The sequence below is a fragment of the Tenebrio molitor genome, chromosome 1 (genome assembly GCF_963966145.1).
Source record: "Tenebrio molitor chromosome 1, icTenMoli1.1, whole genome shotgun sequence".
NCBI classification, from domain to species: domain Eukaryota; kingdom Metazoa; phylum Arthropoda; class Insecta; order Coleoptera; family Tenebrionidae; genus Tenebrio; species Tenebrio molitor.
In genome coordinates, this window is record NC_091046.1 from 24,108,214 (window position 1) to 24,134,848 (window position 26,635).

A 26,635-nucleotide genomic window follows, 5' to 3' on the forward strand; every position below is an offset into this window, starting at 1 on the left:
GAGCAACATAGAGGTCGTCTGCAAAACTTGCTTGCTCCCTTGAGATCCACAAGCCAAAACTCGGTAACAACAGGTAAATCACAGATTAAATTAACAGATGTTGTTCCAGTGAAAAATAAGACAGCAGCCCAAACGGTCAAGGTACCAAGTACTGTGTTCACTCGCATTGGGACCTTATGGGATTTTACAGGTGCTTGCTAACGAGCGTCATGTTGTGCGAAGAACGAATCGGCGAAGTCAGGTTACCAAAGTGGCGGCTTGCGAGCACCTGAGATCCTGACCAGACGCAGTTCTCATTGTTACATAGTGAGGGACATTCACGGACTATGTGGGAGCTTCACTGGTCAGGAGATGAATGATTTCGTATGTTGTCTAGGGACCATTATTGGTCGTGAACTCTGACTTTGTTTGATAAGGACCTTCATTGGTCATGAACTGTGTATATTTTTGTTTTACAAGAACCTTTATTGGTCGTGAACTCTGTTTATTTTTGTTTGATAGGACCTTAACTGGTCACACAGGATCTTAAATGGTCAGGACCTTAACTGGTCGCACAGGACCTTGGCTGGTCAGGACCTTAACTGATCACACAGGATCATAAATGGTTAGGACCTTAACTGGTCGCTCAGGACCCTAGCTGCTCAGAACATTAACTGGTCACTCAGAACCTTAAATGGTCAGGACCTTAACTGGTCAGCACCTTAACTGGTCACTCAGGACCTTAACTGGTCAAGCATACTTATGTTCTTTTTACTTTGTTTGAACCTTGAATGGTTACGTATCCTTAAGGAGTGTGTGTTTGGTAGTGAGGACTATTGTTGTTGGCCTATTGTTGTTAGTTTAGCTAACTATCTAGTTTGTAAGATATCCATGCCTGTTTGTTTTGTTCTGGGAGTTGCGAGGACGCAACCCTTTCACAATGGCCGTGTTAAGGTTTTGGTACAGTTTCCCTAATCTGCGTAATTGGCGCCCACACATCACCCCTTCAAGTGGTGGTGCGGTCTAAAAATAGAACGGAGCGAAATCAGAGCATTGCGTGGCATTCGATAAGAACCGACTAATCGAGTCAGGGTGTGTTTTTGTTTTGAGTCGAACTGTTGTAAAATCAAATAAAGAACGTTTTAATTCCAAATATTGCATCATTGCTAACATGTATTTCGGTACATTTTATGAAGATGTCTAATTAATTTTTAAAATGTCAGCATAACGCATAACCTAACTTTTTTGACGTGAAAAGACTGCTGTCATTTTCCCAAACAAAATTCCTTGAAACTGATGTCTTTCTCGTCGCACTTACGACATTTGCATTTGTTATCTTTGTTCCACAATAAACTCATGCCAGGAATGTAATGGCGCTACCTTAACACGTAGTGTGTTGATCTAGTGACCTTAGTGCGCCGATATGTCATTGCGCCGATTTGTCTTTACGCCGATTTGTCTTTGCGCCGATTTGTCTTTGCGCCGAATTGGCGTAGCGCCGATATGTCAGCGCCGAAACGACGTGCGCCGATTCATTCGCGCCGAAATGACGTGATACCGGTGAGGTACACTAATCCGGAGTTAACAGACATGGTGCTCATCTACGGGGAAGATTTCCTGGTCGCCAAGTTACCTGTCCACGTACTTTTGTGAATGTTGTCCAGCATTTAAGGCATTATGGGACGTTTAGTCCTGTCCTGTCCTCTTAACGAAGAACCGAATGTTAGTTGCCGACGACTTGCATTACGAATTGACGTTTTCAGTTTTACAATTTGGAGAATGCTGCACGAACAGGGATTACATCCGTATCATCTTCAACGCGTCCAACACTTAAAATCAGAAGATCCACCACGTCGAATTGCATTTTGTCAATGGCTTTTTCAATAGGTAATTGACCAGTTTTCTCGCCACCTCGTTCACCGGACTTAAACCCTTGTGCTTTTTTTATAGGGCCATTTAAAACAGTTGTGTATGAGACTCCAGTTGACACCGAGGCAATTCGATAAAATTCTGACATGTTGATGAGAACTCAAGCTTCTGTGGCTCGAAGGGCACACAAGAGCGTGCATCGATTACGGAGGGCGTCATTTCGAACATTTAATGTAAAGGTTAGTGCCCTTGATCAAGTGTGGTGCGTAACTTCAATGTCACTCTCACTTACTACGAATAAAGAATTGGTTTTTGCTTGACTGTATAAGTTTTTATCTTCTTTCGCTTTTAATGTACGCACGGGTTCTAGAATTTACGATCAATTAATTAAAATTTTATCAGGGTTTAGAAAGATTTTTCGAAAAAATGGTAAATAGAAAAGTAATTTGTTTTGATGAGTTCTGTTCAATACCGTCTATTTTTATTCTTATGTACCTTGTTATGTACCTCTCTTTCTCTCTGACCTCAGGGGATTAGCATTCCCCACCCACTTGTATATAAGGGTGGGCGTCCCCTGAGTGTGGGAGTTGGTCAGTGTTGTTGTACGAAGTAACATCTAAGTAAAAATCTAGAAAATCACACGAATTTGTTTCATTCACAATCACACTTCAAATTGAACTAAGTCGTTTGGAAACGCCACCGACTTTGTATCGCCGAGACGATACATAAAAGTGGTCCTTCGAGCAGGATACATCGGTGTCCAACAAAAAATACGTAAAATCAGTGAGTGTGAGTGAGAAAATTCCCACATCAACACCCAACTTCACGAGGCAACAGCCCCAGGTTCTGCAACGGCAGAAGAATCAACGGCGAGAGTCCGCAATCAGCATCGAGGCAACAGGCAACAGCCCCACGAATCAGCAACAACGTCACGCGTCCGCAGACATCCAGGTCCAGCAGCCCCAGCAGCAGAGCTTAAAAGGTTAGTGCATCACTGTACTTCCTATCGAACCCATCCATCTTTTCCCACTCGATCGTCGTGAGCATCGAATTTAGTAGTTCAGGAAAATATTTGATTCTTACCATCATGCCAGAAATTACAGATCTCAAATCTTTAATAAATAAGCGTGGCATTATTAAAGGTCGAGTCACGAGGTTTAAATCATTTTTGGACGTGCCGGAAAATAGAGTCAAATCATTAGAAATACAGAGACGCATTCAGGAATTACAGTCATATTTTCGTGAATTTGAATCAATTCATTTGCAAATTCAGGCCTTGGATGCGAATCAAGCAAAGGAGGAAGAATTGTTCAAATTTGAGGACGAATTTTTTGATACAATCTCCTCAGCCGACGCGATTGTAAAAACAATTGAAAATACAACACAACAGCCGACGAATGGCCCATCCGGTACGGGTCAATCTCCCACGATCGGGCGCGAAAACCCAGCAGTAAAATTGCCAAATATTCATTTGCCCACGTTCAGCGGTGTTTTCACCGAGTGGATCACATTTCGGGATAGTTACAATGCACTAATCAATGATAACAGAGACTTGAGCGACATTCAGAAATTTCATTACTTACGCAGCAGCCTTAAAAGTGACGCGCTTTCAACAATAGAGCATTTAACGTTATCCAATGATAATTATCAGGCAGCATGGGAGTTAATCCAAAATAGGTATGAAAATAATCGGTTACTCGTTCAACATCATGTTAGAGCCCTATTTTCACTACCAACCGCGACTCCAAAAGATCCCAAAATCTTGCGGCAGATCTTACAAACGGCAACATCACATTTAAAAGCATTGGAAGCGATCAAGCGTCCGGTAGATCACTGGGATGACCTGCTGATTTATTTAATTTCCTCAAAATTCGACTACCAAACGACCGTCGCATGGGAATCCACATTGTCAACCGCGATACCGGTAATGAAACATTTAACAGATTTTCTGAACCAACGATGTCAAATATTAGAATCGTTGGAAATCAACAAAATCAACAAGCAATCACAAATTCAGCAACGCAGTAGTACTCATGTGAGCTCACAAGCTAAGGGGCAGGTATCAACATGTGTGATCTGCAAGCAATCTCACTGGCTATACCAGTGTCCAACTTTTCTGTCTCTCACGACAAATCAACGTTCGTCCGAAATTCGGAAACACAACTTATGCGACAATTGTTTTCGTTCAGGACATAAAGCAGCACAATGTCGGTCAGGCTCATGCAAGAAGTGCGCATTAAAACATAATTCGCTCTTACATCCGATCGAGACAAACGAAATCAGCCAATCAGATTCCGTGCCAACAACCAGTTATTGCACTCAGACGTTGTTTAAAAGAGTTATTTTGTCCACCGCCGTCATAAAGGTGTTAGATCAAAAGGGTCGCATACAAGAGTTGCCCGCTTTATTAGATGGTGGTTCCGAATCTAACTTCATAACTCAACACGCGGTCGAAAAATTGGGATGTAAAACTGAATCGATCACATTACCCGCAGTCGGAATAAATGAAGCGGTCACCACAATCAACCGTCGTACCGTCATTCAGTTGCAGTCTAAACATACGGGATTTAAATCTTCGTTAGAATGTTTAGTAATTCCAAAAATTACGCAAAATACACCGCTAGTTTCATTTAGTGCCACATCATTCGAGATTCCAAAAAATCTAAAATTAGCGGATCCGCAGTTTCACATTTCACGGCCAATCGATTTACTAATAGGAAACGAATTATTCATGCGTCTTTTAAGTGTCGGTCAAATCAGCTCCAAAACCCCGAACGGACCGATCTTTCAAAAAACCCAGCTCGGTTGGATAATTGGGGGTACTTTACCGATGGCGACAGCACCCACATCTGTTTGCCATGTCTCGCAAACGGTCGAACAACAAATTCAAAAATTTTGGCAAATTGAGGAATTTGATCATAAAACCTCTTTGTCGGCCGACGACGAATATTGCGAGAAGTACTTTCAAGCAAGTACCAGACGGGATCACAGCGGGAGGTTTATTGTCAAACTTCCGTTCAAACATGACCCTCCGAATTTGGGAGTTTCCAAAAATGCAGCCATAAACCGTCTCCGTTCAATGGAAACCAAATTCAAACGCGACCCTCAACTGCATTATTAAAGTAACACAAAAGCAAGCATTTCGCGAAGACATTCATTTTTTAGGGAAACACGGCAAAGTACCACAGAATAGCAAACTCATATCACTGAGTCCATTTATTGATGATACCGGACTACTTCGCGTTGGAGGTCGCCTCAAAAATGCTCCTCTTAAATACGATCAAAAACATCCATTACTCCTGCCCAAAAATCATTCGGTCACAAATTTACTGATAGAGTCAATTCACAAACAACAACTTCATGGCGGTTGCCAAACCACCATAGCAGCACTTCGCCGACAATACTGGATATTGTCCTGCCGAAACGCGGTTCGAAAGATCATTTTTCAGTGCATAAAATGTTTTCGAGCTAATCCAAAATCGTATCCTCAATTGATGGGAGATTTACCTGCACCGAGAGTTACACCTTCTCGACCCTTTACTGTTACCGGCATTGATTACGCTGGGCCCATTGTTATCAAAAACGGGTACGGCCGTACGACCCGAACAGTGAAAAGTTATATCGCCATCTTTGTTTGTTTCGCCACCAGAGCAGTACACATTGAATTAGTGTGCGACTGTAGCACCTCAACGTTCCTGAATGCGTTAAAACGTTTTATTTCCCGCAGAGGAAAACCATCTCATCTCTATTCCGATAATGCCACTAATTTCATAGGAGCCAATCGCGAATTGAGAAATTTATTCAAACAAGCAAATTTTAATACTGCCATAGAAAACCATCTTGCAAATGAACAAATTAGTTGGCACTTTATACCCCCTCGCTCCCCACACATGGGTGGACTATGGGAGGCAGCGGTAAAATCAACCAAAGGCCATCTCAAAAGAGTGATCGGAAATGTAATTTTAAATTATGAGGAGTTAAGTACGCTGCTCACAATGATCGAGGCTTGCTTAAATTCTCGTCCTCTCACACCCGTATCCAACGATCCTGCTGACTTTTCCGCCCTCACGCCCGGCCACTTCCTTATTGGTGATGCACTAACGTCCCCCGCAGAACCCGATTTAGCGGAGATACCCTGCAATCGGCTAAACAGGTACCAACTGCTGATGAAGCTTCGACAGCACTTCTGGAGCCGGTGGTCCAAGGAATATCTCCATCAACTCCAACAAAGGACGAAATGGACCTCCATCATCGATCATCCCCAGGAGAACACGCTCGTGGTCCTCCGAGAAGACAACGTGCCACCACTTCAGTGGCCACTAGGACGTATCCACGCAGTGCATCCCGGTCCTGATGGTGTGATTCGAGTGGTTTCCGTCAAAAGTGCCCGCGGTGTGTTTAAGCGACCAATAAACAAAGTGTGTGTTGTGCCTATGCCCGAATGTACAAAATAGTCACATTATGTAACGCTACACAACTTGCTAAATTCTCATTTATGTCAATAGTTCATTTTGTTCTTTCTTTTCGTTTGTTCTTGTTTTTTTTGTTGTTGGTTTTTCTTTTTCTTTTTTTTTGTTGTTGTCCACATCATCTTATGTATCATCATTAATGTTATCTCTTATCGTCACTTGAAAGGCACGCCTTTCAAGGGGCGGGAGGATGTTCAATACCGTCTATTTTTGTTCTTATGTACCTTGTTATGTACCTCTCTTTCTCTCTGACCTCAGGGGATTAGCATTCCCCACCCACTTGTATATAAGGGTGGGCGTCCCCTGAGTGTGGGAGTTGGTCAGTGTTGTTGTACGAAGTAACATCTAAGTAAAAAATCTAGAAAATCACACGAATTTGTTTCATTCACAATCACACTTCAAATTGAACTAAGTCGTTTGGAAACGCCAGCGACTTTGTATCGCCGAGACGATACAAGTTCTATCACCATTTAAATTTTCTTAACACATTTCAATAACATTCTGTATTATGTTAGGACGTTTAAGTTTGTGTAGATATCTCATCTCATCATAAAACAATAGTTATTTGTATATCAAGGATGCGAAATCGTACTTTGACGAACCGAGAGAAAAATTGTCGTCAAGGCCGCTTTGCGGCCGAGAAGACAATCTCGAGGTCGTCAAAGGATTTCGTAGCCAAGGTGTACACAACATTTTGTGTGCAACCCGAAAATTTGTAATTATAAAATGAACAAGTAAAATTTCCTTCACTGTCAATAAAAATAAAGTCGGCCTACATGTCGCCATGTCGCTATGGAAACGACATAAATAAAACAATTCACTTTGAGAAAAATTGCAAAAATGTCCGAAGAAAATTACGATGTTTCAGTTCCGTGTACTCATCCAGAGTTAAAAAAAATATTATAAAGTGTGCAGTGTCGTATTTGAAACCTGAAAAATCGAAACGGCAATATGAAAAATGTTACAGTGACTTTGAGACTGATGTAACAAGAAGAATGTGAAAACCGTGTCGGATAATGTACTGGCTTACCTATTTATTGGAATTTATTTATTGTGGAAGGTAAATGTTAAGTGCTTTATGCTAGGTTGTATCATCTGCTCCTTTTTAGGTTATTTTAATCGTGGAAATATCAGGAGCCGTGCAAAGACACAAATAAACCAAAACGTCTGTTGATCACATTCAGGAAATGTTACGAGATATTTCTCTTTTTGATCGGTGAAACATTAACCAAAATTAACCTAATTCACATGTGAATGTTTCATATAGATGATAGATCGATAATGGGGATCTTTCTTATCGACTCCTCAACCTCATGCGGCTGTCTCATTTGAAATTGGCGGAAATTTCAAACCGGATGAAAATTCTGTACTAATAGTGGCCGTTCCTGACACAAAATCAAACTTTAACTGTAACCAATCTAGCTTTTGTAAGATTACACCGGAAATATGCAGATAGATATGTTGTAATTGTAATAACAAATAAATATAAAATGACTTTTACTTTTACGGCCGTCGTCAAGGCAACGGCTGCGAAATTCAATTTCGCGGCCTGTGTATGCACGCGAAGTGCTCATTTCGCGTACGGTTGCACACAAACAATATTTTCGAAATTCGATGTGTTGCGACAATTTTTTGGCGCAGTTTATTCTATGACAACAGGAAACGTGGGCTTTCTCATTTTTTTCTTTTCAATTTAACCAGACCGAGCCACCACAACGCGTGGCCGGGTACAGCTAGTCTACATATACCTATATATAAAAATGAATCGCCGTTCGTTAGCCTCGCTAAAACACAAAAACGGCTCGACCGATTTGAATATTTATTTTTTGCTTTTGTTCGCTTTAATACAGGGGTGGTTTAAAAAGAAAAAAAAACCGGAAAAGTTGCCCGAAAAATTGGAAAATTCGGGAAAAACTGAAAGTGCTTTTTTCTGTGGGAACGGCTGGAACGATTTGGCTAATTTTTTTTTTAATGTTCGTAATAATCCGTATGAGGTTTTTATGTAAAGAAAAATTGGAAAAGTTACCCGGAAAATTGGAAAATTCGGGAAAAACTGAAAGTGCTTTTTTGTGATGGATATGCATTTATTTTTTTTTTGTTCGTTATAGTCGTGAAAAAGTTTTCAGAAAAAAAAAATCGGGACAATTACAAAGAAATTCGAAAAATTCGGGTAAACTGCAAAAATTATAATTTTTGTATGCATTCTCGATCATAATTGACGATAAGAACGACATATTTGATTGATTCTTTTCTTTTGTTCGATATGCTCCAGGATGGAAATAACTCAATTGAATGTTTTCATAGAAAAAAAAAAAACTGGAAGATTTGGAGAAAAATCTGGAAAAACAATTTAAAATAATTCGGGGAAAACTGAAAGTGCTTTTTTGTATGAACTCAGGATTCGAACGATTGCTATGCGTAATTCGTTTTTGGTTTTGTTTGTTAGGGTTTTGGATAAGTTTTCGGAAAAAAAATCGGTATAATTACAAAGGAAAGTCGGAAAATTCGGACAAATTTCAAAAATTATAATTTTTCTCTTGATCATAACTGACAATAGGAGCTACATATTTGCTGGAAATCTGGAAGATTTGAAGAAAAATCTGGAAAAACGCAATCCAGTAAATTAAATAGCTACTTATGCACCAAGGGCGTTACAACGATGATTACGCCCGCAGAACGATGAATCCAGCTCGAGGGCTTTAGCCCGAGAGATGGATATCGTTCGATGGGCGTAATCATTCGGTGACGCCGTGGTGCATACAAGATTTTATTTTTCACTATACGTGTTCTACAAAAAAAAAAAAATTGGCATCTTTGCAATTATGAATTGATTACGCCCGCTTGTTCTTATTACGCCCTGTATTATTCCCCGGTTATTATGGACATGTTTACGTATTTCGTATCCTAGGAGTTATCATGCAATTATATCTACGAAAGTGAAAAATAAATAAAATTACATTTGCTTTTACTTTTGTGTAGTTTCGCGATCTGTCCAACAAATGTAGTAGTTGTTTTATTTCTATTCCAATTTATTTGCCTACATGCATAAATGTCATTTGACAGCTGATTGTGAAATTGGAAATCAAACCAATCGGATTGTTTACTACGTACGAAAATTTATGTGGCAACTGTGTGGGTAGGGTAGAGTTGACATTTCTTTGACAGTTCATAGGCGTGCAATTTTGAAAGTTGTCAAATCAATGTGTAATGGAATAAAAAAAATCAAATGCACGCTTATGAAACGTCATAAAAACGTCAACTCTATCCCATTCACACAGTTGCCACATAAATTTTCGTACATAGTTGCAATACTTATTCACAATCATTCTGAATCACCCAATAAAACTGCTTGAGATTCATTGTGATTTCAAATTTAAAGGAACAAAATAAATCATTTGTTTAGACATGAAATTGTGACTTAATTAAATTGTGATTTAAATTCTGGAACAAAACCGCATGGTTCCAACTCGATCACATTCCAGACACATCACACATTTCCAGCATTTCAGCAGTGTAGAATACTGCCGATAGCATTAATCTCCCATGTAAAATTCCTCATTTTTATTTTCTTTATACATTTCCAATAGCTTTTCACAAATTCACAAAACGATCACAAACAAATTTAGGTATTGAAATTTGGACAAGACAACGTCTGTCGGGTCAGCTAGTTTATAATAAATATACATAGCAACGAAACAACAACAATTGACCATTTCTATGGGGTCATTATAAATGATTGTCTCACCGCAGTAGGCGTTGATGACGTACTTGAATGTGCCGCAAACTTTATAACATGAGTGAGACTAGCATCGCCGATAGGTACCGCTGCTGGCGGTAGTGTAAATTTGTTTACTAGTTTGTCTAACGTTGAGAAGCTAGCGGCAAATCCCAAATTTGTGTGGGTTTTCAACGCCAACTGCGATGGAACAATCATTTATAATGACCCTGTATATCAGCGATTAATGACACAGATTACTTCGAAAAAGGTATTTCAATTTACTTTTTTTGTTATAATTTTTAGATTTTAGTGAAGGTATAATAAAAATAACGTCTGATACATGTGTATAAGGGCCTTTAAACCACAAACTTGCGACATTAAAAGCACTCCGCTACGCGTCGTGATCTTAAACTCGTCGCGTGTGCTTTGAAGTCTTCCTTATAAACTTGAATCATGATATATCGTGTGAGCAACAATTACTGTTTGAGTTGGCAATAAATTCCAGTCATGTTCCAACGAGAAAACCATTTTATTAATAAAAGATTACACAAACCAAAATATTTAAATTTGAAATGTATGCCGGCTGTCAATAACGTTAATAAGACAAACCGAAATTCACAGTATTGAAAATTTCATGTAAAATGTTTTATTGTCAACTGAAACAATTATTGTTGCTCACCCTGTATTATTTTTCGTTAAAAAAGTCCTTTTAAATTGAAGTGTGTTTGTTCGATACCTCCCTAGAAAGTGGGTTTGTATCCATGGTTACCAGTGGGTGAAGGTTTCACTTTCGCTCACGCATAATGGAAATTCGATTTTATGAAAAAGAATTTGTATATTGAAAATAATTACATACCAATAATAACTATAACAATTCATCATTTTACATAATTCATCACAACGATAGCCACCGAATATGCCCATCATCAATACAACTTTCTGAAGGTCCACTCTTCGTCCGCCGCTTCCAGTAAAAACTTGCAAACATCGTTTATTGAAAAAGTAGCCGTTTTTTTCGGCTGATAGCTTCTACATTTTGTTTTCAAAAAGGAGGTGAGACTGCTGAACCTGTATAGTCCAATTTTTACCCTTTTGAGATGACGTCATTATCTAGTAACTTTACGTATGTTTGAGCTAGGATCAGAAACAAATTTGAATTGATCATAAATAACTATAAATGTGTCAAATTTGTTGACAATTGCTTCGAAAGGTTATGTTTGTAATCAATGTAATAAGTGAAAGAAATTGACAGGAGCATAAAATAACCTCAAAGTGACCAGCAATAAATAAACGTGCCTTTTTTTTTTCTGTATCTGTCGTTTCAATAAAGAGAAAGCGAGGAAGGAAATCGTGACGTTACCTCAAAAGGGTAAAAATTGGACTATACCATTTATTATATTAAAACGACTAATAGCTTATTAAAAAACCTCGTACCTGGAGATGTCAACGTTTTGAAATACCAATAGTGTACTCTTCAAAATTGAATATCACGACCGCGCTGATGCTGTTTCTATACAGGGTGATTCATCTTTTACCGCCGGTGGCAAAATGACCCTTAAGAATTGAGAAAAATTTATAAAATTTACAGAGTTGATTTGTCCAAAAATTTACTTTCGACCGGTATAATTTATTTCAAAAAAAAAAAATTTATTGAGCAGATATTTATAAAAAACTGTTTTTCAAAAAAAAAATATGTTCAAATTTTTGTATCAGAATGTGGCTAATGGCGTATAAAATCAATACCTGCAATCCGTTTCGAAAAATGTTTGATAGTTTTTGAATTTAATCGATTTTAGTCGAAAAGTTTTTTTTATTGATGGTTGTTGGCTTTTAGTGTTGTAAATTTTCTCTAACAATGACTACCTTGTAAAACTGACCTGCTTAGGCGAATTTCTTCGATTTTACAAAGGACCCCCTGCTGTGGCAATAAAAATCCTCTAATAAATCTTATTGTTAAGATATTTGGACATTATGTCGTAAATCATGAAGCAAATACAAATTTGAATATCAAAATGCGTTTATTTCAATAATACCATACGCTAAAATTAATTTAACATGGTAAAATTGTGTGAAAATACCTGAGTGTGCATATGCTACAAAGTTGAATAAATTAAACAATTAATAATTGAGAAAATGGCACAATTTGACCTAATTAACTTATATGCAAAATATGAGTTCACTTGAATTGCATCGTCCACTCCGCTGCGCGTCGTGGCCGAACATGCAATTTGCGTGAACAAAAGCATTACCTTTCTCTCTCGTAGTGTAAATAACTAATTATTGGTATGTAATTATTTTCAATATACGAATTCTCTTTCATAAAAAAAAGTGCGTGATCGAAAGTGCGCGAGCGACTCACTTTCTAGGGAGGTATCGAGCAAAATAATTTTGTTACGACAAAAAATATCCATTAAACGATGCTAAGTACTTTCAATTTAAATAGGACAGACCATTTTTAAGAGATCCGGCAACAATGTACCTATTCTAACACAACCTAACATAAAAAGTATCAATTTCTTTTAGGGAATTTAATTACCACCGAGGTACTGCCAACAAAAACACTAGATGCTCAAGGCCAACTCGGTTCCAAAAAGATCGTGAATGCCTAATATGTGGTGTAGCGACCGTACTCTCCTGATGAAATACGATTCTGTTCAACACTGCTAATGAAATAGCAATAGTATCTCATCCAGAAAGTTGCTTATTTCCTTTTATACAGGGTTATTCACGAGAGGGGTACTTCTGAATTTTATTATTTTTTTTATTGTTTTTCCGAAATTAATACAGTCTTCAATGTAAATAAACGAAAACGATAAATGAAACTTGATTCAATAAAAAGGTGTTGACTTTGAAAATGAATATTAATTGTTATAAAAATGTTAAAGTCGGAAAAGTTCCGATAATGTTAATATACATATAAATTTGAAAATTTACTGAATGTAATATATGAGACAATGATTATGAAAACTGTGAAATATGCAATATGTGAACAATTTGAATTTTATAAAAAATGAAAACCGTTTTATAAAAATATGAGAAGTTCCAAAAAAATGTACAAAATATGAGAAGGTTTAATAATTACTAAACATACGAGAGTTCGATATATTGAGAAGCGGGAAATTCGAGGCGTGTCTTATTAAATAATGGCGATATGAAAAATTGCGACTTATCTGATCTTCAGGTCGAATCGGTCGACTCCTCGAATGGGGTGTCCTATGAGTTTTGCGGTAGCGGCTACGTGCTCCGATGAGACGATGTGGTGTCACGGCGTGACCTTGAAATGTTTCTTCGAAATTTGGGCCGAAAACGATATTCGCAGATGATCCTGATGTGGTACAGGTCTCGCCGAAATTCGTACTACGCTTGTGTGTGTGTCCTCACAAAATGGACCATAAGCGAAAGAACGGAACCAAACATGAACATGCGATCAAACGACGGAACGAACGACGGTACGAACGACCAAAGTAACCAGCAACTAAACAAACAACGGTGCGAACGACGATGCGAACGACCGTCAAACTATCCAGCTGCTAAACAAACGACCCCTTTCCGCTGAAAGGGGGTGGTCAACGGTGATTTTGGAGGAGGACTTTCCGGTACTCCCTCACGGTACGGTACGGTAACTGGATCGAACTACCCCTAATGAACGGTATTAGTGATGCGAAATCGCTAATGTACGATAATTACCTCTCTCTCTCTAGATGCGAGGGGTCTCTCGACAACGGTAAAACGGTAAATTCTTCGGGCTCCTCGGCGGCTCCCGAAACTTGGCAGCGCCGAACGATATGCACCATGGGATCGGCAATCCGCTCTCTGGGATGATTGCGGATCCGGATCGCCACGCACGTAATTCGCTTTCCGCGACTTGCGGCACAGCCGCCCGCTCGGCGGTCGCCGACCGAGTTCTCGATTTACGCTGACGATCTGTTTTTTTTCGATACCCCAGCGTCTAAGAGTGCGCGACTCGAAATAGCTGGACCTTATTTTCCGCTGCAATAAGGATGTCCCGATGTTTGCACGAACAGCGCATCAAAATGACCATTTCCGACGGTACTACACGCGCGCTCTAAAATGACAGATGGACGATCATGGCGCCGGTTTGTTTACATTGGATTTCGCCGACCGGGAAATCCACGGATGTTGTTACGGTAAAGTATCGGTGAGTCCGCGCGTATTCCACGTTAGATGGTAACGGCCATTTTCCGCAGGATCTTGAAAGGTTGGACACACACACGAACACAGGAAGAAGGTTGGGGAAAAGAAGAGAAGAATATAATGTTCCGGCAAGTCCGGGAATGAAAGGGAAACGGAACTAACTTTGCCGTACGGTTACCCGAACTGTGAAGAAGAAGAGAGGAATTGAAAGAAAAGGAAAGGAGAAAGAAGAAAAAGGGAACGATAAAAAGATAGGCCGCAGCTAGACAGCCTAGAGGCGTAAAGCCACCTCAGCCTTAAATTTAGGGGCCAACGCGTGTTGTTCCAGCCGCCCCGAAATGGCTGGCACAGTTTCTACAAAAGAAAACCGCGAAAGAAACTGAAAGTGATACGATACAAAAAATTGAATGATGAAACAAACAAACAAAACTGAATGATCCCGAAGTGAGCGTCCCGAAAAATGTTACGGCAGGGTGGGCGTTTTGACAAATGGCGTGACTGCCAAATATCCAGAGCTCAGTTAGTCATGTCGAGCATTTAGAACAAAAGTTTCTCTTCTTTACTTTGGTTACTAGATTTTTAAATATTTTACATTAACCCTTTAATTTCTTGACTTTGGTTTGATGTACAATCGCGGCCACCCAAAAGTGAACGATAGCTTGAGAAAATTTCCGTATTTTTCGTTAGATTAAATCAGGCTGTATTCATTGGCGTTCGTGCAGCAGGCGTTACTATTTTAATAATAAAAAGTTGTAATAATAAAAATGAGACTGAGAAGTAATTAATACATTATTAAAGTGAAAGTAAACTTTAGTAAAGAAACCTTTCCAACACCTATTCGCATTGGCCTCTCAAGCCTGTTTTCTTGCCAACCCCTCTTTATATTGAAGATGCAAGTCTTACTGCAATGTAATTCTCTCGCCACAGCAGCCAACGACCAATTTTCTTTTAGCTTTGCAATAGCCCTAGCTGTCTGCATCGGAGTGAGATGTGGCTGATGTAGCGTTTAAAAAAATAGTTTCAATAATTTTTTTATCGCTAGTGTCAAACTTTGACATTTTAGGACGCCTATGATTTAAAGTAAAAATCAAACTATTAAAAAAAAAACGTTCACTTTTGGATGGCCGCGATAGTACGTATGGGTAGTAGTTCTTTGCATTTTTATAATCAGAAAAAAATTCTCTGTAATATTGAATAAAAAAAATTTACAGTGCCATTTGAAAAAAACAAGTTGATGTGCATCTGTCAAAAAATGGACACAAGAAAAAAAAATTTAGTTGGTATTCAAGTGTTTTGTACTCGTAACAACGTACAGCGTCAAAGGTTTTTCGTCAGTCAACCGGTCTAAAATATACCTACCTACAGTGTGGTGAACATAAAGTTTGGAACATTATTCATAATAGTATTATGTAACGTTTTAAGGAAAATCATTTAGAGAGGTCGATTTTATTTCGAAAAATGCCACCTGTGACGTGCAACTTGTTTCAGTGACGATTGCTTTTGGTGCAATGACGTCATCACATTTTATTTATTTTTTTAGTTTTATTGTTAACCTTGTGCAGCGTGTCCCAGAGTTGCGAAAAAGCTCCATAACTTGTTTGTTATTAAAGATATCAACTTTTCCTTTTCTCTAAATCATAGTTACGCTTCTGCTGCACATTCGGAAAATATTACGGTAAACAGGTGTCCCAAAAATTGCGTACTAACGGTGTACTACGGTGTAGAGGAGATTACAAGGACCGACGGAACTTTGTCAACGCATGTATTAATGCCGAAAAAAAAGCATATTTACAACAAAAATTTAAACTCAGTCCTAAAGCATTTTGGAACACAATTAAGGACTTTAACATTAAAACAAAAAATTCAGATAGTGTCAAATTTAGTAAGTATTGAAGAATTAAATAGTATTAATAAAGCATTTTTGGACAAACCTGCCAGTTTACAACCGGGTGACTATAACCTTATAAAAAACCAATGTGAAAGTCATAATTTCCCTCATACGGACAATAAATTTATTTTTGAAGCAGTAACCGTTAATAAAATAGAAAAAGTTTTTTATTCCATCAAAAGCAATGCTATCGGAGCAGACCATATTAGTTTAAAAATGTTAATAAATGTATTTCCTTTCGTCTCAACCCATGTTACTTTTATTATTAATAAATGTCTTGAAGCTGGTGAGTTTCCTGAATCTTGGAAGGATTCTTTAGTAATTCCCCTACCAAAGTGTGTTGAACCAAAGTCACACGGTGATTATCGACCCATCAGTGTTTTGCCGACGATGTCTAGGATATTGGAAAGAGTAGTGCATGAGCAGCTTAGTCAGTATGTCAATGATAACAATATACTACCAGCCACACAGTCAGGATTTAGGTCCTCGTACAGTACTAGTACCGCTCTTCTTCATATAACAGATGACATTTTTAATGCAGTAGATCAGCATAAATTAACATGTTTAGTTTTATTGGACTACTCGAAAGCATTTGACACTATAGATCATAAAATCTTATTATTAAAAATGAGTTACCTTGGTTTATCTAAGTCCGTTGTGCGGTTCTTTCAGATGTACCTTGGTCACCGTCGGCAATGCACTATTGCTGGTAACCAAAGGTCAGATTTCAGACCAGTAACCCGAGGAGTACCACAAGATAGCATTTTGGGACCTTTATTGTTTAGTCTTTACACCGCGGATATAACAGCTGGTATTAGGTACTGTAAGACACATCAATATGCAGATGACACCCAGTTGTATTACTCTTTCTATTTGAGCGCTCGTCTAGAGGCTGCTAATAATATCAATTATGATCTTAAACAAATATCTGCAAACTCAAATAATCATGGTCTGAAATTAAACGAGCAGAAAACAACTCTACTTGTTATTGGTAGGGGACGGGATACACTTTTAAGTGATATAAATTTTAATATTATCTTAAATCAACATATTTTAAAACCACAAGAATACGGAAAAAATTTAGGACTTTCAATAGACAGCAATTTAAGGTTCCACGAACAGGTCAACAAAATAATTCAAAATTCATTTATCAAACTAAAACATTTATATAAGTTCAAAGACATATTAAGTTCAGATATAAAATTAAAATTATGTGATACCCTCATTCTTTCAGCCATTGAATATTGTGGTATTGTATACTGGCCTGCGATTTTAAATAAAGATAAAGAGAGTCTTCAGAGAGTGCAGAACTGTTGTCTGAGATTTTGCTTTAACATACGTAAGTTCGATCATATTTCATATAAATATAAGGAAGCAGGCTGGATGAGGCTTCCGGAGCGATTTCTGCTACATTTTGGAGTCTTTTTGTTTCAGCTAAGTAAACGGCAGCTGCCTCATTATCTCTACAAAAAGCTGATCAAGCATTCTGATATCCACAACCGTCCTACTAGATACAACGATCATTTTATTGTTCCTGCGCATAGTTCGGCATTATATCAAAGAAGTTTTTCCTATAGCGCCGCAAGAATCTATAACTTGATTCCCAGTGAAATAAAACAGTCACCTAGCATTTCTGTTTTTAAATCCAAATTTAAAAAATATCTTTTTGCTACACCAATTACATTGTGAATGTACTCATTTTCATGGTACACAAATGGTACGCAATCTTGATTTATAATGCATATTTTGGTTTTTATTTTTTTCTCTTTTTTTTTCCTTTTTCTCTTTTTTTTCTTTTTAGAATTTAGGTTAAGTTGTAGGGGGGGGGGGGGAGGGGGGGTGGTTACTTGGAAGAGCAACGTTGTTGAAAGGCGCCACCCCAGTTATTATTATTAGTATTCTTAGAATTGTTACTGTTGTAACTGATTTATTTTCTGGAAATAACTGTTATTGTATTTATTGAATTTTAACTACAATTATCGAATAAAGACAATATTATTATTATTATTATTATTATTATTATTACCGTAAACGTCAGAAAAATGTTAAAAAAATTCTATTGAACTTATTTGCTGATTTGGCGGTCTTTGAAAGTGGCACTTAACAGGTCAATTATTTTGAAATATATGTATGAAATTGTCATGACAGCTACCTCTAATCATACATATTATCACAAAGTACAAGATCACTCACTACCAATATTTAATCCTGCATAATAGAGAATTTAGAAGCTTTGAAAATCGAAAAAAATATTTTAAATCCACTACGGTAACATTGCAAGGTAATGATGTACATATATATCTTTGTTACATTGTATTACCGTTAATAATAATAATAAAAATAATGATTTTTTTTGTCGAAAACATTTTTTTCATGTACATTTAAGCATCCTCGATAAGGTAGTAAGTAGTTTGTGCGCCAATTTTGGGACACCCTGTATATACAAAGGAACATAATATTATATAAACACTAAAGTTATGTTTTTTAAAATGGAACCTACCCAATTTGATTTCATTTTTGGATTCCATGCTAAATTATGAATCAAATCTATAGAGGTCGTTTTTACTTATCTGCCATAGTTTTTGATCTGGGGCGCTTTTTTTTACCAGAATTTCTAATTCCAGGGGTCCGTTCGAAAATTCGTACCTTCCAAACCGTTCCACATAAATTAAAATAATTGACGCTGTTTGATTCCTGAATGTTTGCTGCACCTGTTGAGTGTTTACTCAATAACCTGCTCAGTAGCAATGCCTACTGCGATTTTTTAAACATAACAAAGTAAAAGTATCAAAAACTATTTTTTTTAATGGCACCCCGTATTTATTATTGCACTGCTCGAAAGCTTTTTTAACAAGCTTGTCTTTAGTAGAAAACTTGTTCCAAATTTTGTGATTTTAGGATAGCACCCTAGATTTTCACATTGGACTATACAAACCATGTAGGTACTGTTGGAAAGCTTGTCAAAAAAGCTTTCGATTTGGAGGGTACGAATTTTCGAACGCACTCCTGCAATTCGAAATTCTGGTAAAATAGCGCCACAGATCAAACACGATGGCAGATAAGTAAAAATTTTGACATTAAAAATTACATTACTTTTTTAAGGTAAAATGTGTCATTTTCTCAAAAAAATTGTTATGTAAGGTATAAGTCTGTCCAGTGAGAGATTGGTTGACATAAACATCACCAAATTCTACGCAGAGAAAATATAGGGTGTTCATTTAATATTCTTGTAGCATTACCTATGGAAATATTTTGTTTTTGTTAAGGCATGTCGTCGTTTGATCTTCCGGTTAGTAAAATTAGAGTAGAACTGTCATATTTGGACATTTGCGTTCAGGGAGGTTTACTGTTTTGCTGGTGTTTACGTTAGAGCAGAAAATGTTTTTGATTGAAAGTTATTTTCCAATGGTTTGAAAGTGAATAGTACATGGATCTACTTCGCACAAAACTACTTTATCGCCGAATTTCCCAATGTTATTGTTGAGCGGAAAACCTTCGAAAACAACCTGAGCCGGTGTGTAAAGCTGTTTCGTGAAACTAGAGGCGTTTACCGAAGAAAAACCACAAGTCGGCCGCTAAAACGCACTGCTGCAGTTATTAAAACTGCAAGAGAATTAATGCAAAATGCTCCCCACACTTCAATACGCCAGTTAGCGCAACGCAACAGACTGAACCTTGTGTAGGAAAGTAGAGTCCGCACACTTTAAAGAGAACACGTTGAGTCATCCAAATCTGCCCGTGAAGTTTTGTCCAGTGGCGTATCACTTGCGTTCAGAAATGGAGGCATACGTTTTTATTTGAATGATTGTGATACCGCTTTTATCAATACTAACCTCGCTCAAATAACGAAATAAAAATCATTTAGTATTGAAAAGAACTGATTTTAATGCAATAGAAAACAACCCTGAAATCAGGAAACAATGAAACGAACACTGGCAAAGCAGATCACGAATGAACGTACGCCTCTGACGCCGCATGGCCGGTAAGCGGTTCTACCTTCCCACCCTAGAAATCGAAAAATGGATTCGACCAACCTAGTTGCGTCTGCCGCGCAACTTTATTGGTGTGTTCTCCTTAAAGTGTTGGCACTCTAGGAATAGGAACCTACCACAAATTGTTACGAAAAGAAGAAGCTGGGCATTTCCAGTACCTCATTTAATAAATTGATTAATTTTGCGTTAATTATAATTGTGTTACTTTTTTATCATAATTCGTGTCATGCTGTTATTTTATAGTGAGGTTATGTCGTATTTTAACGCTGCGACATCCGTTTTTTAAAATAAAAGATTTCCATAGGTGATGCTACTAGAATATCAAATGAACACCCATTACTACCTAGCATAAATTATTTATTTATTTATTTATTTATTTATTTACCTTCAAGCAGTAACATTTTTTGCCCTGAAATTATGCTCTAATTAATGTATTGTAGTGCATTTTGTAGTGTAGGGTTACAAGTCGACAATTTAAAATCTCCCAATCTCTCGCTGGACGAAATATACCAATTTTTTTCATTCATCGTTAAGGTAATAGAAATGTCTATCAGAAAGAGAAGAATAAAGTGGGGATTGTTATTTAAAAAAATTGGTGATGACGTCATTGCGCAAAAACCAATGACCTCATTGAAACAAGATGCAATTCACAGGATGGCATTTTTTTAAATATAATCGACGTGTCCGAGCGATTTTCTTAAAAACATCGTACAGTCTGTGCATTCTCAAACTCGAACATAGGCAATTAACATTGTATTGAACGTTTTTGCTGATTCCTGCTCGCCAATTGAATTTACAGGTAAGGTAATGGTATCAATAGAAAGATAAAATTATTGCGCTTGAAATGGTACTAATAATAATATTAAAGGTGCTATTTTTATTTTAAAATACTAATTTAAAACTTGGCGATTTTTAAATATGACATGCCATGATTTTCAAATTGGACAGCATTTGTCAAAAAATTTAGTAATTTGTTGGTTTAAGTCAGCGAATTTTACTGTCAAAATTATTTACGGAAAAATGAATAGTTACTCCATACAGATTAAGACAAATTTCTTTTGAAGTAAGTTTATGTAAATCGCGGATACTGAATATCCTCAGGAAGTACAAAAATATCATCTCTACAAGACACAGTGTCATCAACAGATTTTTGCTGTTGAAGAAGAAAGTAAGAGTGAAACTTGTTATGAAATACAGTAGTATGAATAAGAATAAGCATTTGCTTATACTATATATTTGTCTTTTTCTATCTAATAGAGTCCATGTATTTCTATCTCTTACTAATACAAGTAAAAGCATTTGCTAATGGTTTATGCATATGACCCATTATGTTATGAGGAGCAAAAATGAAGTTTTATGTGCTGCGGTTGGTAGATTGGCTGCCGAACGCAGTGAGGCCGACAAACCAGCCAAAGCACATAAAACGATTTTTGCTCCGAACAACATATACAGGGTGTTTGAAAATTGCTAGTACAAAAAAAAACTGTGGCATCTAGAAGCCCTAAGAAATCCTAAAAACCAATTTTTAATTTTTTTAAACAAAAGGGATAAAGTAACCCTATCCCAGCATATTTTACGCCTCAGGCGGGGCAGCATTTTTTAAACCTTGGTAACCAAGCGTGATAATGAAGGACTATACAGCAATATGAAAAATAAATATTTTTTTGCAAGATTTTGGCAACTAACAATGGTACTAACAATTTTAACCCAATTTTTAGTAATTTTTATCTCTAAAACTAGAGGACTTTTATTTAAAAAAATTTTTGCCGATGACTTTAACTCACCATCACCAATTACCAGTATTTTTTTGTACTAGCAATTTTCAAACACCCTGTATATATACCATTCACGATTATTTCAAATTCGGACTATCTATGAAAATGTGACATTTTAGTTGGCAGCATTGTGATTTGTCATGATAAATCTATTTTAGGTTATAATTCAACGGAACACTGCTCCCAGGTTGTTACATTTTTTACATAATTGAACGCATTAGGAACAATGATCGTAAAATTGTAATTGAAATGAAACATACATATTTGTAGGGCAGTTCTGGGTAAATTCTTATTAACTAAATTAATGACGGAATTGACAACAATGCAAATATTTAAAAACGAAACGTCATATGCCAGGACCTGACGCCAATCTAACAAAAAAATATCATGGCCTGCTGCGTGTTTAAAATAATCGTGAACGGCATATACTATTTTTTCTTCAAACCTTCATAACAAATTATTTAAGACATGTTAAGAAACCAGGTAGGAATTTCAAATGATTTAGCTAGTTTACTTTACTGCCGCTCATCAGCGGAGATAATAACTTTATCTGCCGCTCGTCAGCTCGTTAGATGCAATGACTGAATTAGGTACAATCGCGGCCATCCAAAAGTGAACGATAGCTTGCGAAAATTTCCGTATTTTTCGTTAGATTAAATCAGGCTGTATTCATTGGCGTTCGTGCAGCAGGCGTTACTATTTTAATAATAAAAAGTTGTAATAAATAGTTTTTAATAAAAATGAGGCTGAGAAGTAATTAATACATTATTAAAATGAAAGTAAACGTTAGTAAAGAAACCTTTCCAACACCTATTCGTATTGGCCTCTCAAGCCTGTTTTCTTGCCAACGCCTCTTTATATTGAAGATGCAAGTCTTACTGCAATGTAATTCTCTCGCCACAGCCGCCAACCACCAATTTTCTTCTAGCTTTGCAATAGCCCTAGCTATCTGAATCGGAGTGAGATGTGGCATTTAAAAAAAATAGTTTCAATAATTTTTTTAACGCTAGTGTCAAACTTTGACATTTTAGGACGCCTATGATTTAAAGTAAAAATCAAACTATTAAAAAAAATTGTTCACTTTTGGATGGCCGCCATAGTACATAATAAAATTTGAAAAAATGCAAAATTTTGTTAGCCTTGGAAATGTTGTCTTTATCTATCGTTAGTTCTTTGCCACCTGTATTTTGACCCAAAAATAAATAAAAGTTAATATGTGTAAAAAATACACATTTAACTGAAACAGGATATCCATCTACATTTTAATAAAAAAAAATAATAAAAACTTCAAACGCAAAATGCATCACTTTTACGCTAGAAAATGATTTCCATTTGCTTCCTGGAAATGATAAATACACCTGTAAACAGTCCAGCAATAATACTCGTCTACAGTGGAAAAATATTCGGAATAATTTTAACTAACTTTTGCTTGTCTACCCATGCTGAATAGTGAATACGAGTTGATAAGTAAAAGTCATTTATTAGTTTAAGTTTTCACGATACCTGATATCTTCCAAATTTAACGATCCTAACCTTCTTGAACTTGATAATATTGATATTTACTTAGTTAGTTGACATCAAATGTTAAAACTATTGTGTTTTAATGGTCTGTTCTGTATTACTAAGTGATAAGAGTGTTAAAAGAGACATTTTGCTATAAAATATAATTATTTTTTTTACTTTTATCACTTAATAATACAGAACAGAGCACTAAAACACAATATTTTCAAAATTTGATGACAACTAACTAGTAAATATCAGTATTACCAAGCTCAAGGAAGTTAGGATCGTTAAATTTGGAAGATATCATTGATATCAGGTATCGTGAAAACTTAAACTAATAAATGACTTTTACTTATCAACTCCTATTCAGCATGGGTAGACAAGCAAAAATTAGTTAAAATTATTCAGAATATTTTTTCACTGTAGACCAGTGTAATTACTAGAGGTCGCCCAGCGGTCGAAATAAACTCTCTCTTGGAGTGGATTTCACTGCGGGGGGATTAAATCAGTTACAAATCATCCACTCCGCATTCGCTCCAAATTCACTCCGCATTTACTCCGCTAATTTTTTATAGTGTATGAACGTAAACAATGAATGTTTTATTTAATTTGATTTAATGTAGGTATTTGTAACCTACAGGCGTTCCCAAAAAAGAAGATGAGTTCATAACTCCCTTATTTATCGGAGGATTTTAATTATTTATACATTTGTTTCAAAAGGTAGTGTTATTTTTTAAATTTTTTTCTCATTTGAGATAATACATGTCATACATCGTTGTTTTCAGAATAAAAATCTCTATCAGACCTACTAAAAAAAGTATGTGTTTTTTTTTACAGTTTAACGTTGAAGCCCTTGGGGCTTTACGTGAATTTAGTAGGCCATTTTGTAGTCTATTCACAACCATTTGGTGTACAGATAATTAAAATCCTCCTATAAATAAGGGAGCTATGGACTCGTCTTTGTTTTGACGACACCCTGTATATTATACATAAATTTTTATCTTTCTGCACTTCTCCTCCACATAACCTTTAACCATGCCAAATTTCACACTCCTCCGTGCGCACAGTTTGCTTAAAGGGGTAAAAGCTTTTCCTTCACGTATTAATATATAAATTATCAGAACGGGTTTTAATGTATCTACTAGTGAAAAAAATAGTATATAAACCAAGGTAGAGAAGTCCCTTATAGCATTCGCGCCTTACATCCCTCGGCGCGCCACAGATCAGCTGTTTAATCTACGCTTTTACATGAGTGGTGTGTTCTTAATCGACTCTCCAACGCCAACTTTGAGGACAAATTTAAATGAACGCACAATACTTTTATTGTGACATAACGTGTGTATCCGTTACCGTTAGAATTTTATTTTTTGTTACCTACATATTCGAAAATATATTAACAGAAATGTGCAATTTGATATAAATATTTATGCTGAGAACGTAACATAACTTTGTGGAATTTATGACTTGTGTGGGAAATTTTATTACATGCTACTCTTTAAATCTCTTTTGGGTTGTTTATTTGCACCTATTTCGAATGCTAGTTTGAAGACTGGGGGTATATATTTTATCTTAAATTTAAATCACGATAGAATTTTCGTTTAAATATGGATCCAAAACGAAATTGTTGCACGAGTATGTACGGGGTGATCAAGAAGGACTGTTTAAGTTGGTAATGTTAAATTTTATTTTTAAATGTTACAACAGGAGTAACTTCCGGTTGTTGACGGCTTCACACTGACAACCGCATCAGTGACAAGTCAAATTTGAGTTTAGAGCAAAATGGGGAGCACTTCGAGAATTTCCTTTAGTTAATTTTTAGATTATTATTCCGAATTCCAACTTTGATTTCTTTTTGCCGTTAATTTTTACTCTCATAACCTACCATTTTGTCGTTATTAATGCTACGTCAGATATCTGTCAAATAAACGCACAAAACATATCCGGTTGCAGTGTTGTAAATAGCAGAATAAAAAAATGTTCTTAATTGTATTGCCAACTTAAACAGTCCTTCTTGATCCGGTACTTACAACGTTTTAATTAGTTTAATGTAAAAATTTAAGAGCCGGATTAAAATGTACGAAAACATTGTTGTAACAATAGGTAACTAAAGTAACAAAGCATTTTAACCTACAGTTAACTTTATTTAACGTTGGTGAAACCGGCCCTAAAAGAATTAGTTTAATATAAAAATTTGGTCAAACGAGCATTTATGTATTTATTAGAAGTGATTAGATATTTACAGCGTGATTAAAAAGGACTATTTGAGTTGGCAGTACTGATTTTTACTTTTAAATGGTATAGCAAGGTTGGAGTGCGTTTTTTTCTCACTAATTTGGTAACAAATTTATAGCGGAAAAAAGTTTTTTTTGCAGAACAAATTGCCCCAGAAATAATTAATTTTCTTTTTCTTTCATCAAATTGCATTTTTAATCTGTTGATCTTCATTTCAGCGGGTGGTTAAATAAATGACAATTAAGTGTGAGTTGACAATGTTGACATTTACAAAAACAAAAAAACGCGCGTTTACTCGATTCCGTTCATAATGTGACACTGCAATCACGTGATATTCCGCACACTCTACTTTCGCCCATTATATGAACGCGCTCTTGATTTTATACCTACAAACATACGTAATCTACAATTTTGTCGCTGTTGATTTCACGTCAAATATCTGTCAAAAGACGTATCCGGTTGCAGTATTGCAAACAGCCGAATAACAAAATGCTTGTATTGCCAACTCAAACAGTCCTTTTTGTTCACCCAGTAGTAAAAGGTCGTTACATTGTTACGTTTAAATATCTGCATATTTGTGTCTGGATCGTTATAGTTATTTGAATACACGCTGGGTACCCTACACAAACAGTTAATTTCAAAATTATAGAGTACACCTAATTTTTTATAGTGTGAAATGCACTTACATTTTTTGTTAATGATCAATCTCAATTTTGACAAATAAAATGCCTAATCTAACCGAAAACACGAAAGTGCTTATTCTTTCCAAATTAGAAGGGTGGTCGATCCGGAGGGTAGCCCAGTATAACAACATCGCGAAGAGCACCGTGCAGAGGATAAAACAGACAAATGGTGTTCTAAAATATCTGCGACGTTTTATGTTGTCAAACTTACCTAACCTATTTAAATACTGTGGCGGTCGTGAAAAAGTAGGTAAGTCGAAAATGTTAATTTTTCAGGGCAACGATTCAAAATTCCACATCATTCCTAAAATCCTGTAATTAAATAGGAACTTCTTTCTACCTGTACTTGCTTTCAATATAAGTAAATTTTAA

The 26,635-nt window shown here is 36.5% G+C and overlaps 1 protein-coding gene and 1 long non-coding RNA gene across 4 annotated transcripts in view; one reads left to right on the plus strand and one right to left on the minus strand.

Moving 5' to 3' along the window:
* The window catches only part of LOC138123488 (uncharacterized), a 110,063-nt gene extending 87,150 nt beyond the window's left edge, over positions 1-22,913 (plus strand). Inside the window, exon 3 of the long non-coding RNA XR_011156813.1 lies at positions 22,436-22,913. This is a non-coding gene — a long non-coding RNA (uncharacterized lncRNA). The remainder of the gene's footprint in view (positions 1-22,435) is intronic.
* Positions 1-26,635, minus strand: part of Nmdar2 (NMDA receptor 2) — a 268,077-nt gene that overhangs the window by 75,699 nt on the left and 165,743 nt on the right. The gene's annotated exons all lie outside the window — the stretch shown is intronic.